The sequence below is a fragment of the Petaurus breviceps genome, unplaced genomic scaffold (assembly GCF_028583685.1).
Source record: "Petaurus breviceps papuanus isolate PSGF00001 unplaced genomic scaffold, PetGlider_PUasm1.0 90977, whole genome shotgun sequence".
NCBI lineage: Eukaryota > Metazoa > Chordata > Mammalia > Diprotodontia > Petauridae > Petaurus > Petaurus breviceps.
The window spans coordinates 47,545,216-47,561,080 of NW_027187391.1; the positions used below are offsets into that span (position 1 = coordinate 47,545,216).

Genomic DNA, 15,865 nt, shown 5'->3' on the forward strand with positions numbered 1-15,865 from the left:
CCTTCTACAACTAGGATGCACTTCACCTGTCTAATCTCGTATCCTAATACCTAGTGATAGCTAGTCCTCTTCCATAGATGCACTAATTTGCTTATGCTTTGGAGGTGAAGCCATGTTTATGTTAGAACTCTCTTCCTGACCCAGGGAATGCATTCTCCCACTAAGGGATCCCAGCTCTGGAATCCCACAGATTGGGTTCTGTCCTGAGGAGTCTGCTCCCATAAAGAAGGCTCCTTTTCATACTATATGGCAACTTACCTCTCCCTCCCCCTGCCCCCAACCTGGAGAAAATCACTTAAAACTTAGGTTTGGTTTGTGTGTAGGGGCTCCTCAAAGTGGAGTAGAATGGATTTGATGTAAAATATAGATTAGGTATGGGGCAGCTATTTCTTTCCTCCTCCCAAAAGAAACGCTTGAAACAAAAAGTCTTTTAAGTGTGCTTTGACAAAGACTTAATACATGAAACATTTGCCCATATTTCCATTATATTCTCCCAGGAGATTAATGCTTGATACAGCAAAGCAGGAAACATTTTGTAGAATGGTTGAACAGTCATTCCACCTTTACCTGTACTTTGTGCTTTCTTAAAAGCTATCTCTTCCTCAAGAGCCATGACTTCTGGCAAGCTAAGACATGCCTTGAGTTTATCATCTGGTCATTTCCCCTTCTCTGAGAAGAACAAACTTACAGAAAACTCTTCCTGATGACAGGTAAGACTGAGGAACACAAATTCCCAATTCCTGAGGTAGTCACTCCCCAAATCTCTCACAATCACTGTTCTATCACCTATGTTCAGGGAAACACAAAGATGAAGCATCCAGAGACTTGAGTTCCAGGTTCAGGATTATCTATCCCTTTGCCCCATGTATTCTTTGACTTTGAGCTCACTTTTCCCCTGGACTCCATATGTTTTGGTGGGAGATTTTGTCTTAGATTTCTGGCAGTAATGGTTTTTTTTTTACCAGCTGCTCTTACTATACCACCCTAGTAAATATCCTTAAGGAGAGCACAACTAATGGGGACTCATGATCCACAGTGTTAGAAACCATTCCTAACCCCTCAGTAATGCCCATAGAATTTGGAGGGGAAAAGTGACCAGCTACCCTCAGGAACCCTAACTCGTTCATTTAAGTTGTAGTTGGGCAATGTATCCCTGTAGAAGGTGACCTGTTCTCTGGGCTAGACACACAAAGCAGAAGAGGCAGACAGAGGATCCTTCAAGTTTCAGGCTTCTCAGTTTGTGTGCTCTCTCTGCCATGTGTGAACAGCCTCTAGTGACACTATGTGTAGGAAGAAGACCTCTCCCTCCCCTCTTCCAACTTATATCAAGAGAGAGGCTTGCTGAGTCTCTGTGTGTGTGTGTGTGAGAAAGAGAGAGACAGAGAGAGAGAGAGACAGAGAGACAGAGACAGAGAGAAGAGAGACAGAGAGATAGAGAGAGACACACACAAAGAGGAGAGAGATAGAGATAGAGACAGTAACAGAGAGAGGAGAGACAGAGAGAGAGAAACAGAGAGACAGAGAGAGAGAGAGAGGAGAGAGAATTATTCTTTTTAGGGTTTGCTTATCAATCTCTTAGATTATTGAGTTAATACTTAGGAGACCCTGGTTAAATATGCCTCTCAACATGGGGACTGAAACCCCTGTCTCATCTGCCTTAAAGCCAAAGTACATGTCCAGTGGGATTTCTAATTACACTTATTTATTCACTTTGAGCCTTTGTCATGCCATTTCCCCACCCCCACCCCACTCTCACCTAGAATGGAGCTTTCCTATCCTAACATTTATTTTCATAAGTAGTTGTACAGTGGATAGAATGCTGAGCCTGGTTTTCAGGAAGACCTGAATTCAAATCTAACTCCAGATAATTATAGTTGTATGATCCTGGGCAAGTCACTGGACCTCTATCTGCCTCAGTTTCTTCCACAACAAAATGAGAATAATAATTGCATCTACCTCCTAGTCTTGTGACTATTAAATGAGTTAATATTTTTAAAGTGCTTAGTACAATGCCTGGTGCATAGCAGGTGCTTAATAAATGCTTGTTTCCTTCCTTTCCTCCTCCTATCTATACTAATCCTATTATCTTTTAAAGTCTAGTTCAGGTTCCACCTTCCTTTTGGCCACAACCTCAATTGATTTTCCTCTTCTTAATATTCAAGTATTATCTCTTCAATTCATCTTGGCACTTAAAATCTTATGCTGTCTTATACCTTTTATCTGCTTCTGCAATTAGATTGTAATATCCTTCAGGATATGTTCCATGTTTCTTTTGTACAATAGAACCAATCAAAGCCTTGAACATTTACTAAACACTTGGCAAGTCTTGGATTCAACTGAAAATACTCCAGGGAATGATTATAAGATCATAGACTTTTGGAGTTGAAAGAGACCTTGGGGTCATCTATAGTCCAGCTAATTCTATCCCTGCCCTTCTAGTAAAATATCCCAAACAGGTGGTGGTCCATCCATTGCTTAAATATTTCTCGGGGTAGGCTTTTAACAATGTCACATAAGAAGGGAGACCATTACACTTTTGGACAGTTGTAACTATTGGAACTCCTTGAACTTTTTTTTTTGCTTTGAACTCCAGTTTGTCTCCCTGTAATTTTTGCTTACCTAATTCATCATTGTGGGTCTCAGTTTCCTCATCTGTAAAGTGAGATAGCTAGACGGAATGAACTCTAAGTGATCTTCTAGCTTTAATGTGCTGTGATTCTTTGATTTTGCATTTATTCTTTTTAACTTCATCTTAATGGTTTTGACTTAGGTTTTTGGATTATCACCTAACGTGTTGACTATTTTCTCCAGCTTTGTTCTGTCTTTGAATTTTATTAACATGCCTGCTTGTCTTCATCTAAGTTGTTGATAAAAAAGTTGAATGCAATGGGACTAAGGATGGAACTCCTTTCTATTCTTCACATAGAGCCACTCCAAAGTTTTTTGGAAGATTAATACCAGTGATTTAAAAAAATACCTATTTTTTATTGTGAATTTAAAAATAATTAATAAGCACAAACATTTGAATATTCAAAAAACAAGGAAGAGGATTATATAAGAAGCTGTGCCATGTAGTAAACATTTTAAAAATTATATTAAAAAATATATATATATTAAATTTTACAAAGTAGTAACAAAGTCATTTTGTGTACCCTTCTTCCTTTTCTGGGGGTTTTCTTTTGTGCATTTTAAAACATTTAAAACCCCTCCCCCCCATACTCACCATTACCTACTTACTTACTATCTTCCCTTTCACCCCCAGTAGAAACCTTCCCTTGTCACTATGTATAGTTATGAAAAAAATATATATTGACCATGCTTGAGATTTACATCTCATTTTCTACCTCTAGCTCTTTAGCTCTCAACCAAGAGGTGGGTAGTATGTTTCACCATTGTCTTTTAAATCCATGATTGGTCACTGCTTTTGAAAGAGTTCTAAGAGTTGTTTCCTTTCACATCATTACTGAGGTCATCACATAAATTGTTGTCTTGAGTTCCATTAAGAAAAAAAGCCCACAAAAAACAAACCTGGGATATATAGGTTAACTCTTTATATACTTTGCTAGACCCAGTCTTGAAGTCTGTCTCCCAACAGCATTCTGTTCTGTCCTTGCATGAATGGAGTTGCTTGGTCTCTCCCCCATAACCCTTTTCACCTACCACCTGAGTTTCTGACTAAGCCCCTCCCTAAACCAGTTCAGAGGACAAATGTTCTGACTTTTCCCTCCTAAGAGCCTTGCTGGGGCTTCAACTAGCCATGGGACAATTGAGTATCTGAATAGTGTCCTGTGACATGGCCTCTATTTTTCTAGGTGGGAGGAAGAAGCAGTAGTTGTATGACTGAAATTGCCCAGTCTATTTTGTGTAGGTAGTTCAACACTGGAAAGTACTGTCATTGTCAGGAAATAAATAGGTAAGCCTAAGAAGACATTTATGTAGCCTCATAAGCTCATGGATTTAGAGCTAGAAGGGACCTCAGAAGGCATCTTATCTAACCTCCTGATTTTATACATGAGGAAACTGAGGTCCAGGGTAGTCAAAGAGTTGTCCAAGGTTAAAGAGGTAGTACCTGTTTTGGGGATCTTATTTCAAAACTTTTTTTTTTGCTTTTTGGAGGGGGAAGAGCAGGGCAATTGGGATTAAGTGACTTGCCCAAGGTCAAGGTCACACAGCTAGTAAGTATTAAATGTCTGAGGCTGGATTTGAACTCAGGTCCTACTGACTCCAGGGCCAGTGCTCTATTCACTGCACCACCTAGCCACCCCTTATTTCAAAACTTTTAAAAGGGTGACTAAGAGTTTTGATGCTGACAGCTGGTGACAGTGGGAAGGCCATTTCATATACCCTTGTTTTGAGTTATTTGGCAGGTGGTTTTTTTTTCCTTTTAAGTCAGTACTGACATGAATTTGTAGCAGTCCTTCTCTCCTTCAGACCAGCTGTGTTGCATTTCAGCGTCTGTCAATAAGGCCTCTCTTTGTCCTGGCTGCTGTTGACTGTCTCCTCTGAGTTCCTCTTTTTTAAAAAAACAAAAAAAACCCAAACCCAAACCTTGAGTCTCAAGTTGATGCCTTATCAGGCAGACTGAGGCCTCAGGATTCTACCCAGCCAACAGTTTAATAGTCTGTGGGGACTGAGACATATGAAAGAAGGGTGCCTATATCAGCAAGTTTCTTTGCTTTGTGGGCCAACTCTTTTGACCTCCATTTGGACACATGCCAGGGTTTTTGGGTTAGCAGCATTTCACCTATGTGGTTGGATTGTCCCTAGTCACCACACTGACAGTGCCTCAGGAAGCTTGCCAGGGAACCTATTGTAATATAAGGACGGGACACATACAGACCAAAATCTGACCTCAGTTCTCTCCTGACTTAATTAAAACTGCCCCAAACTAAGATGTTGTCTGGGCAATAAATTGTTCATCAACGTGGGCAGTTTTTCTTTGATACTTATATAATGGGAGCCTGTGCAAAAGAGCTTTCTCCTCAGAATGTTATGAGTAGTACATTCTACCTGCCGTTAGCCAAGGTGAAGACACTGAGGAGCTTGCTTTTGGACAGGCATGAGAAGGTAGTGGAAGTGGAAGCACTCTTCTTTTTCTCATGTAACAAAAGAATATGTGCAGATATTCTGTAAATGATTCTGGCTTCCTTGCTACGAGATAAAGGCACACTATTTCATATTGCTTTTCCCAAGTTTCTCCAAGTTCCTTATATTTGATTGTATGCCATCTTTGAAATTTTCTAAATATTTTAATTTTCTCCCCAATTACATATAAAAACAATTTTAAACATTTAAGAAAAAGCTTTGTGTTCCAAATTCTATCCTTCCTCTTTCCCCTCCCTGTGATGCTAAGCGATCCCAAAACATTTCCATATTAGTCATTTTGTGGAAGAAAACTCAAACAAAAAAAAAAAGGAAAAAAAGTGAAAAATAATATGCTTTGGTCTGTATTCAGACACTATCAGTTCTTTCTTTGTAGGCAGATGGTATTTTTCATCATGGGTCCTTTGGGACTATCCTGGGTCATTGCATTACTGAGAATAACTGTCATCCATAGTTCATCATATAATTTTGCTGTTATTGTTATGTATGTTCTCTTAATTCTGTTTACTTCACTCTGCATCAGTTCATTTACGTCTTTCAAGGTTTTTCTGAAATCATCCTGCTCATCATTCCTTATTGCATAATAATGTTTCATCACAATCATATACCAGAAACTGTTCAGTCATTCCCCAAAGTATCTGCTCAATTTCTGATTCTTAGACACCAAAAAAAGAGCTGCTAAATGCATACCATCTTATATGCTTTTCTGTGCATGAAAGAAATACATGAAGTGCATAAAAGAATGGGAGGGGCATTTGGTTATTATGGAATTACTTATTTTGGGGGGACTTTTCACTTCTCATCTTCCTGTCATTTCTCTTTCTTTGAATGCTTATATGTATTCTGAGCTATTTAATCGTAGTTGAGGAATTTCTATGATTTTTGCCACCACCATCAACATCACTATTGGTAATTAAACGAATACTTTAAAATATTAAGTAGTTATCTAGAACATAGAAAGAACACTGGAGGCAGGAGACCTAGGCATAAATCCTAGCTTTGACATTTGCTATCTGATATCAGGTAAGCCATTTATCCTCTCTGAGCCTCAATTTTGTTTTCTGCAAACTGGGCATAATAATCTGACCTTTACCTCCCATTTCATAGGTTTATTATGAAGAAAAGTACTTTAAAAACCTTGGAACCCTATGGATATATGAAGTATCATTATTATTCAAGCTTTTCTCTGATGGCATTTACTCATTCATTGATTCATTTACTTATTCATCAGTTTCTCCAGGAACCATTTATTAAGCACACATTAGAGAGACAATATGGTGTAATAGAATGAGCCTTCGATTCTGGCTTCTCCACTTGTAGTCTGTGACTTTGGGCAAGTTGTATAACCAATAAGGGCTTTATTTTCTACCTCCATAAAATGGAAATAATAAGCCTTGCCTTACCTGTCCCCCAGGCTATTGTGATGAAAGACAGTGCTTTGTAAATGGGAAAGTCCTATCTAAAGGGTAGCTATATTTGCTACGGATATAATATACTGTTAGGCTAGAACAGTTTTGCAATAAATAATACTTTGACAATTTAAAGGACTTAATACTTCTCCGAGGTGTTTCAAGTCCTGGCAGGAAGTAACCTGGGAGAATTGTGAAAGGTACAGATATTTTTACTTATTTCACTATAGTTTGACCTATTATGTTGTTGTATTAAAGCTGGTAGTGTGTGTGTGTGTGCATGTGCGTGCGTTTGCATGTCAGCACACAGCCATACTGCCTGTGTTAGAATGGTTTCTAGTGGGCTGACTTAGTTTTATTCATTTCATGCATTTTGTTCACAAACAGAAAAGCATTTAAGATGGTATATAGTAAACACCAAGGAACTCTAAGAAATTTGGGAAAACTATGAAACAATGTATTTTTTCAGTTGACCTCAGAATAATGTCAATCAATGAACATTTATTACACTCCTACAATGTGCCAGGCACTGAGAACATTGGAGATTTTGTTGTGGTTGTTCAGTTGTTTTCAGTTGTGTCTGACTCTTTGTGACTCCACATTTAGTGTTTTCTTGATAAAGATACTGGAGTGGTTTGCCATTTCCTTCTCCAGCTCAGTTTGCAGATGAGGAAACTGAGGCAAACAGAGGCTAAGTGCCTTGCCCAGGGTCACACAGCTAATAAGAGTCTAAGGTCAAATTTAAACTGGTAAAGATTAGTCTTCTTGACTCCAGGCGCCTGTGTCACCTAGCTACCCTGAGTACTGGATATACATAAATGGAAAAGAAAGATAGTTCCTGGTCTCAAAAGAGTTTATAATCTAATGGGCAAGACCACACACAAAAGAGGAAGTTGAAAGGGAAAGAAAGGAGGCGATACCTGGCTGGGGGTAATAATGTCAGCCATATTAGGGGATAAAGAAATGCTTTTGGATAATGGTGCAAGACAATTTTGATACAGTGGGGGTCATGCCTTGAGCTTCTGGTTTCCTATTTCTGGGTTAATTGGTGAGCTTTGGTGGTTATGATTGCCTGGAAGCCACAAACATTCTTGAGTTCATGTTTTTATGACTTCTACCTTGAAATGCAGGTTGGGGGTTTTATTAAAAAATGCTGAGATAATGTTCAGCCACTGTTATTATCAGTCCTTTGCTGAGAAACAGGGGTACAGTGGGCGGTAGTGCAGAAAAGATTTGGTTCCTGACCAGTGACTGAAAGTATTTCTGGGTAGGAACCTGAGTTACGGGTATCTTAATTAGGCATCAATGAACCCAGCTGCAGTCAGGGTCCATAATGTCTTTTGAGCTATTTTTCACATTTGGGGTTTGATAAAATGCAAACTCTATTTCCCTCAGCACTTTCCTTATTTATATCCTGAAAAACCCCAGAAAGGAACAATTAATCAATACATTACTACTAATAATACCAGGGGCTTTATGTATCTTGGTTTGTGTTTGCTTACATCATCACACTATGTGCTGACCAGACTGTTGCTACCTGATGAGTCTTCAGGGACATTTTTAATTGTTGAAAAAATTCTCTTTTCTTCTTTATAGGTAGAACAAATGAGTCTTTCCTTTGATAAATCTCTAGAAATTGAGCTCTATGCATATCTCTAACTTGCCTCCAAGTTTTTCTTTCTTATTTTAGGGATTTGTTTCTGTAGTAAGAGCAGGAACCAGAAAATGGCAATATCTAAAGCCTGATGGTCAGGTTTGGCAAGGGCCCGTGGTTATTATTCTGGTATATAACATCAAGAACCTTCAAAATTCAAAAACTTCTTGCAGTACTTTATTAAGCATTTATTTAATTCAGGCAAGTGTGTTAGTGGGTGCAGATACAAAGATAAAAAATTACATGGTCCCTACCTTCAAGATACAGTGACCTTCATCGAGTTTTGGTCTTCTCATCTACAAAATGGAAATAATAACATATGTTGTGCCTTCTTCACAGGTTATTGTATGTTTGAAACAAGATAATGAATGTAAAATGCAACTTTAAAACAATATGCCTAATTCCCCTAAATAATTAGTTAACTACTGCTAATAATAATTGAAATAACACAATAATAATAGCTTCTGTAAAGGGCTTTATGTAAGTTAACTCATTTGAACCTCACGATAACCTTGTATGGTAGATGCTATTATGATCTTCAGGCAGCTTTCCATCACTTCATAGAGTGCTGAGCCAGAAGTCAGGAAGACTTATCTAGCTGTGTGACCCTGGGCCTCAGTTTCCTCATCTGTAAAATGAGCTGGAGAAGGAAATGGCAAACCACTCCATAGTCTTTGCCAAGAAAACCCCAAATGGGGTCATAAAGAGTCAGACATGACTGAAAATAACTGAACAACAACAAAATTATTATCCCCATATTGCAGATAAGGAAACTGAGGCACAGAGAGTTTAAGGGACTTGCCCAGGATCACACAGCTAGCAAGTATGTGAGGTGGGATTTGAACTCAGGTCTTCCTGACTCCAATTCCTATATTTTATACACTGTGCCTCCTTCTATTACACAGAAATCTGTCAGTGAAACTATTTTTTTTCCTATGAAGAGTTCCTTCTTGCCAGTGTCAGAAAGTTGGGTCTCTTTCTACATCCATCTTGTTTTTCCTGGCTTTCATTGCTGGAGATGATTTCAATCAGACATACCAACTCTAGAGGCTCTGGTTCTATTTATATGGGAGGAAATCCCCCAAAGTCTTTCGTGCTTCATCTTCCTCCATTATACCCCATACCTAGAACTGGGAGCACCGTCACAGGGTAGAATTGTTTTGGTGATAGTGCTTGTAATGAGTAGAAAATGAGTAAAAAAATGAGTAGAAAAAGAAAGAAAGAGATAAAAGAACAGGGGATATTCATTGATGATTAATACTCAGGGTTTGCATCTGACTAAAAACTAACAGAATCCTTTGGTAAAGTGGGAAGAGTGCTGGATTTGGAGAAAGTTCAAATCTTGGCTTTGTCATTTACAAGTTATGCATATGTCCATGGGCAAGATTCAGTCTCTTTATGTGTGTAAAATAAGGGAATCGATGACCCTTGAAAATATCTTTTAGCTCTAAATCTCTAAATCTGTGATTCTATAAATTGACTCATTTCAGCTGTTTAGGACAGGGATGTGAGAGGTTATATGATTAGTGGAAAGAATGCTGGCCATGGATTTTCATGGGCTTGGGTTCAAATCCCACCAATATCACTTTCTGGGTGACCTTGAACAAGGCACTTGCTTCATCTAGTCTTTAGTTTCCTCATCTAACAATGAGGGAGTTGGCCTCCAAGTTTCCTTCAACCCCTCAATTCATGATCTATGATCTTTTCTCTATGGCTACTTTCCCTCTCTTCATTTTATATGTACTCATTTATGTAAAAGTTGTCTCTCCTATCATGATGCAAACTACTTGAGAGCAAGAACTATTTTTGCTTTTTGTTTCAATTTCCATCACTTAGCCCAGTGCTGGTGCATAGGAAAACCTTAAATGCTTATTAATTGGATCTAATGTCTCCCTGGATGTCTCTTAAGAATAGATATGATCATATGAGATAATGGATATAAAGTGATTTGCAAACTTTAAACCATGAATATTAAGTGTGGCATTGTGTTGGTAGGAGTGGAGTGATTCTCTTTTTTCAACCCTAACTATGTCTTTGTCCCCATTCCACCTGCTACTTCTGGGTTTGGTAAAGTTGGGGAAATGGGGATAAAAGGAAAAAAGAGCACTGTCACAGGGAAAACAGGGAGTTAAGAAGGAAGAGGGATGGGGGAAAAGAGAAGGAATATTCACACTATAACTTAAAGGCTACTGGTATTCTTTGAACAAAGAATCTGACAATGGCTAGATTTATGGAGTAATAGATTCAAACATTAACCTTAAAATGTGATTCTTGCCTTCCTCTCCATCCCTTTCATGGTCCTGAATATTAGACATTACTGTGTTTTTCCTTTCCCATTAGCCCCACAAAAATCAGAACGATATAAGGGTTATACTTTAGTTTTAATGCCTCAATGGAATAACGGCTAATAAAGTACTTCCTTTAAAATCCCTTATTTTCAGGGAACATGAAAATTCTGAAAAATTCCCTTTTAGTTGAACTTTTGCCTAATATATTCTTGCTAGACACAGAAGTGGATTTCCTAGAAAAGTGTGAAAACACTTTATTAAAGTCAATTCTCTGTTTTACCACAATTCATAGTAGACAGTGGTTGGTAAGGGATATTGTTAATGTTTTAGTGTAATTTAAGACAAAATATAATTATCTTGAGTTAAAAATTAGATATTATGTCACACTTTTCAACCCATCTCCTTCTGTCTCTGCATTCTTTCTTTGATTCACAAACTCATACCTGGGTCTTTTTTTTTTTTTTGGTAAGGCAATGAGGGTTAAGTGACTTGTCCAGGGTCACACAGCTAGCAAGTGTCAAGTGTCTGAAGCTGGATTTGGACTCAGGTCCTCCTGACTCTAGGGTTGTTGCTCTCTTCACTGTACCACATAGCTGCCCCTTACTACTGGGTCTTAGTTACATATAGTCCTGTACCCTCCAATGCCCAGTTCACAGTGTATGTATGCATTCCTTATTCATTCACTGATCTTTCTGTCCCTCACAAGTCATGTTTGATCTACTCTTGTTGGGGATGTCATTGTCTGCTATGGCACAAGGTATACAAGGACAGAGGAGATATAATAATAATAACAGTAATAACTACCATTTCTATAGCACTTTGAGGTTTGCAAATTTGATGATGAGTTTTGATTTGATAATGAGATGATGAGTATGGAGTTCCTTTACTCAGTGATCATGTATCCTGGTATAGAGACTACAGTATTCTACTGGAATTGAAATCCCACCCCTGGTACTATCACATGGGATGTGATCATGGAAAATCATGTAACCTCTCAGTTATCCTATCTGTAAAATGGGAACAATAATGTCAGTAGTATTTTCCTTATAAGGTTGTTTGTTAGTTGTATGAGACCTGTGATTTCCTTGGTATAGGTATCTCCCAGTGAGGGAACTCCTTGTACCAGTGCAGATAGATACTTGGCTATGCCATTTATAGTCTTAGACAGTTGCCTGAGAGCTATTGTAGAGTTAGGTGATTTGCTTAGAGTTGTGCAATATTTATCAGGTCTTTCTGACTCTTGGCCTACACTCCTAAAGTTCAAATCTGACTCTTCCAAGAAGGGTACTTTTCATAGTAAATTTAAATTGGAAAGATTGTGGAGAATATATTGTCTTAAGGAAAGGCTCTCTGAAGACAAGATGGCTTCATGGAACTTGGAGAAGGCGGTGAATAGTTTAATTTAATGGTGCAGGGATTGATTTAAAGGGGAAGTAAAGGAAAAGGGAGGCAGGATGAGTCAGTGACAGAAGCAGGATGACAATACAGAGGTTTTCTGACTCCTAGTCCTGTGCTCAGGCCACTTACACCTCACTTGTTCCATTCAATGTCATAGCTATGTTTTTTTACCCAACCTCTTCCTCAAAGCAGTACCTTAGGACTCTAGGTTTTCATTTTGTACATTATAAAATCACTGAGTTTTGGGCTGGAAAGGATTTTGAGAAATTATGTAGTCTAAGTATTCATTTTACAGATGCAGACACTCAGTTTCATGATGTTTGAGCACCATAGAGTTTTCAGGTAACATAATCACCAAGTTAGAGCTGAAAAGGATCTTTTGGGGTCATCTAATTTTAACCCCTTATTTTACAGATGAGGAAACTGAGGTCCAGAGAATTAAAGTCACTTATTCCAAGTTTATTTTGGTGGGAAATCTGAAATATAGAATGGTTTTCAACAAAAATGTAGCTTTCTTATACATATGTCTGGTATAGGCTAAACAAAGTTGTCTAGTAGAATTCCTTAGTTTATCCATTTTAACAAATAGATGAGTAAAACCTAATTATTTGTAAGTCAGTATTTCTAGGGTGCTTGAACATTTAATCACATGTTTTAAACATTATTATACAATCTTGCTCACTTAATTAATACCTCTAGAAAGATTATAAACATCTTCAGGGTAGGAATTCTATTTTATACTTCTCAGTATGTTCATGACATATAAGCCAATAATTTTCACAACTGCCTTCCATGACACATAGTAGTACATCCTCAGTAAATAAATACTCTTGGTTCTTTAAATGATTAGACTTTGAATTGTTAAGTGCTAATTAATGAAGTTATAGTATATGACAGAAATGACCTTAATTTTTTGCCCTATACATGGACATATAGTTTTTAGTCTTTAAATTAAATATTTAATAAGTTACATAAATAAAAGTATGTATAGAATAATTTTACATACATACATATTTGTGTCTAATAGTCAATCTTAGGGCAGCCAGAAGGGAAGAAAAAAAATTCACATGATAACTTTGTTGTATATTTGAAAGGAATAACAAGTTGTACACAGCAGATTTGCAGTTTTATGTATTTTTTTATGATGCTGTTATGGAAATACTTGTTTTATTCCATAAATCAAAAATAACAAAAAATTTAGATAATCATTAAAAAATAAATTAAATGTCTGACACAGAAATACTCCTGTTAACACAGTGATTTATGAAATCAAAAGATATTTTGGGTTAATTAGGAATAGCGGTGTCTTATAAAGGGTGTTGTTACATTTGCAGTATTGAAGGTAATGTTAAAATGTTGCCTGTGTAGTCTTATAAAGTTCCCACCTCCACTCCCCCAATCCATGTGGGAAGGTGGGGGGGGGGATACATTTGGAGAAGAGGAAGGAGCAAAACTGACTGATGAGTAAATTCCTAATGTACCTCTAGAAAAGCAGGAAAGCAAACACAGAAAGGACCATAACACTAGATCACTAGATCTCTCTCTCTCTCTCTCTCTCTGTGTCACTGAATCTCTGCTCTCTGCCTCTCTGTCTGCTTCTGTCTCTGTCTTTCTCTGTAGTACTTAGCCTGATGTTCTTAGAAGTGAGGCCAGCAAAATCTCGGGCTTGACTTTTCTGTCTCTTTGTCTTGTGGTGGTAACATTTTGTGTCAGCACTTGTTTTCACTAGTTGTAAAAGTTCCTCTTTTTGCAGATGGACATATATGTTCCTTGTCTTGTAAAAATGATCCTAGATTTGAGCTGAAGCTACAAAGACACACTCATTTATACATGAAATTAAGAAATAGGCCCTGTCATCTATATTATGGGAATGTGCATTTAATGGTATGTTTAAAGAAAGAGCAGTCTCCTTTTGGGAGAAAGAACCCTGATAAACCATTAAGATGTAGAAAAAATGTGATAAAGATCTGATTTCATAATAAGAGACAGTCAATAAATCAATCTATTTCTAATCAAAATTATCACTTTCTGTTTTTATTAAGGTGAAAAAGAAACTTTGCTTTGGAAATTAAGTCCTTTATGAGGTGCATAGCCCATTTTGAATTTTTGCGGAAATGGAAAAAAGATGCCCCTTCCTTAACTCTAAACCACTGGGTTACCAAACTTTGAGAACCTGATATTTGCTGTCAGTTGGCAGAAGTACATTTTAGGATCTAGTTGGAGATCCTGCGTGTAAGGATTTCAGATGGGCTTCTCAGGGGGTAGATTTCAGGCCTAGATCAGCTGTCTCTTCCTTTGTCAGTTCTGGACTTCATCATGATTTCATTAACATCATCATCCTGCAAGATCATATCAACCCTGGAATTCATGCCTTATCAATGCCCTCTTCCCATGAGGCCTCTCCCTCCCTCTGCTGGAAGAGGGTGGAGGTCCATTTAAGGAAGGTACTCAGGCCAGCCATCTCCTCATTTCCTACCCAGTTGCACTCCTCAGGACTTCACAATGCCCCTCTTTTCTCTTTAGCATTTTCAAAAATGTGTTAATTCCCCCCATTAGATTGTGAGTTCTTTGAGGGCAGGGACTATCTTTTGTCTTCTTTTTTGTATCCTTAGAACTTAGCACAGTGCCTGGTATCTAGCAGGCATTTAATAAGGAAAAGGAATGACAAACCACTCCAGTATCTTTGCTAAGAAAACCCCAAATGGAGTCACAAAGAGTCAGACATGATTGAAATGACTGAAAAACAAGGCACTTAATAAACGTTTATTAACCAACTTCTTACCTTCTTCTCTTCCCTAAGAGATTTGGAAGATGCCCCTCTTTACTTTTCCTCTCCTGGATATAGCTCCCTGAGCTGGTGCTAGAAGACAGCTGAGGTTTACATGCATCCAATTCAACCCTATAGTTACACGCCTCCAGTGAAAGACATAGCTGATTTCTACCAGAAACTGGCATGGACCATGCAGAAGCCAGGATCGACTTTTGGTTTACATTAATGCCCATGTTCACTCTCTTGTCTGTGAAGATGATGATTCTGACCTTTGGGCAGTAGTAGTTCAACACACTTGGAATAGTTTTTCTAATAGTGGTAATGGATTTACTCTGATCTGTCCTCTCATTCTTTTTTTTTCTCTCTCATTCTTTCCCATTTATGATCAATGACCTTCTTTAGGGAAATGACTGGAACTAAGATTCCTATCTGTGTCTTTATCAGTACCATCCCTACAGAATCAACATCAGGATCCAACTTGGGACCTTGGTTCGGTCAGCACCAATTTAATTCATGGAGTTAACTTCTCCAGTAAGAGATATTTTGTACTAAATGTAGAAATAACAATAATTTCAATGGACTTATCAATGCTTTCCTAATAGAATGTTTGTTTTTTTTAAATTCAGAGTGTGTCAAGAACTCTCATTGAAATCTTGGACAGCTAATGAGTGGAAGTCCCTTCTGACCACCTCGAGAGCTGAGGTTCGTTCTTTTTTTAAAAAATCTATTTTAACCAAAGGAAATCCTGTTACAGCCCCAGTAAAGCTGGCAACAACCCTGGACGTGCAGTCCTCTCAAGACTGCTATGAGGATACAGACTCTCTTTAATCTCAGAATAAAAATATTTGATGTTTACAAGGTGTATTAGTGTAATTGGAATGTGTCTGCCTGTCTGCCTGTCTTCCTTCCATAGTGGGACATCCTAATTAAAGAGCATCTTGTTCATGTGGCTGCCTGTTTGGGCCTCTATAACCTCCCACAAAGCAGTTGTTGTGGGACCCTTCCCCTGCTCTTCTGAGAAGCTTGAGTAGAGCAGACACCTTTGGAGCCAAAACAACGGGGTTTCCAGCCTATGTTTTTCTAAGGTCTTGGGAGGACTGGTGGGGAAAGGGAGGAAGAGTGGGGACAGAGTAAATAGATTATATGGAGTGTACAGAAGTTCTGGGGGAGCTCAGGTAGGTGCTATGACCTTCTCTTCCACTAAGTGTTTTGTTTCTGGGACAGTGAGGAGGAATAGGAAAAT

At 38.1% G+C, this 15,865-nt stretch overlaps 1 long non-coding RNA gene across 2 annotated transcripts in view; it reads left to right on the plus strand.

Moving 5' to 3' along the window:
• The window catches only part of LOC138153301 (uncharacterized), a 105,778-nt gene extending 90,332 nt beyond the window's left edge, over positions 1-15,446 (plus strand). Inside the window, exons 5-6 of one of the 2 annotated variants that reach the window (XR_011166333.1) lie at positions 592-710; positions 15,249-15,446. This is a non-coding gene — a long non-coding RNA (uncharacterized lncRNA). The remainder of the gene's footprint in view (positions 1-591; positions 711-15,248) is intronic. The other variant, XR_011166332.1, reaches the window with a different exon arrangement.
• The last annotated feature ends 419 nt before the right edge of the window (positions 15,447-15,865 follow it).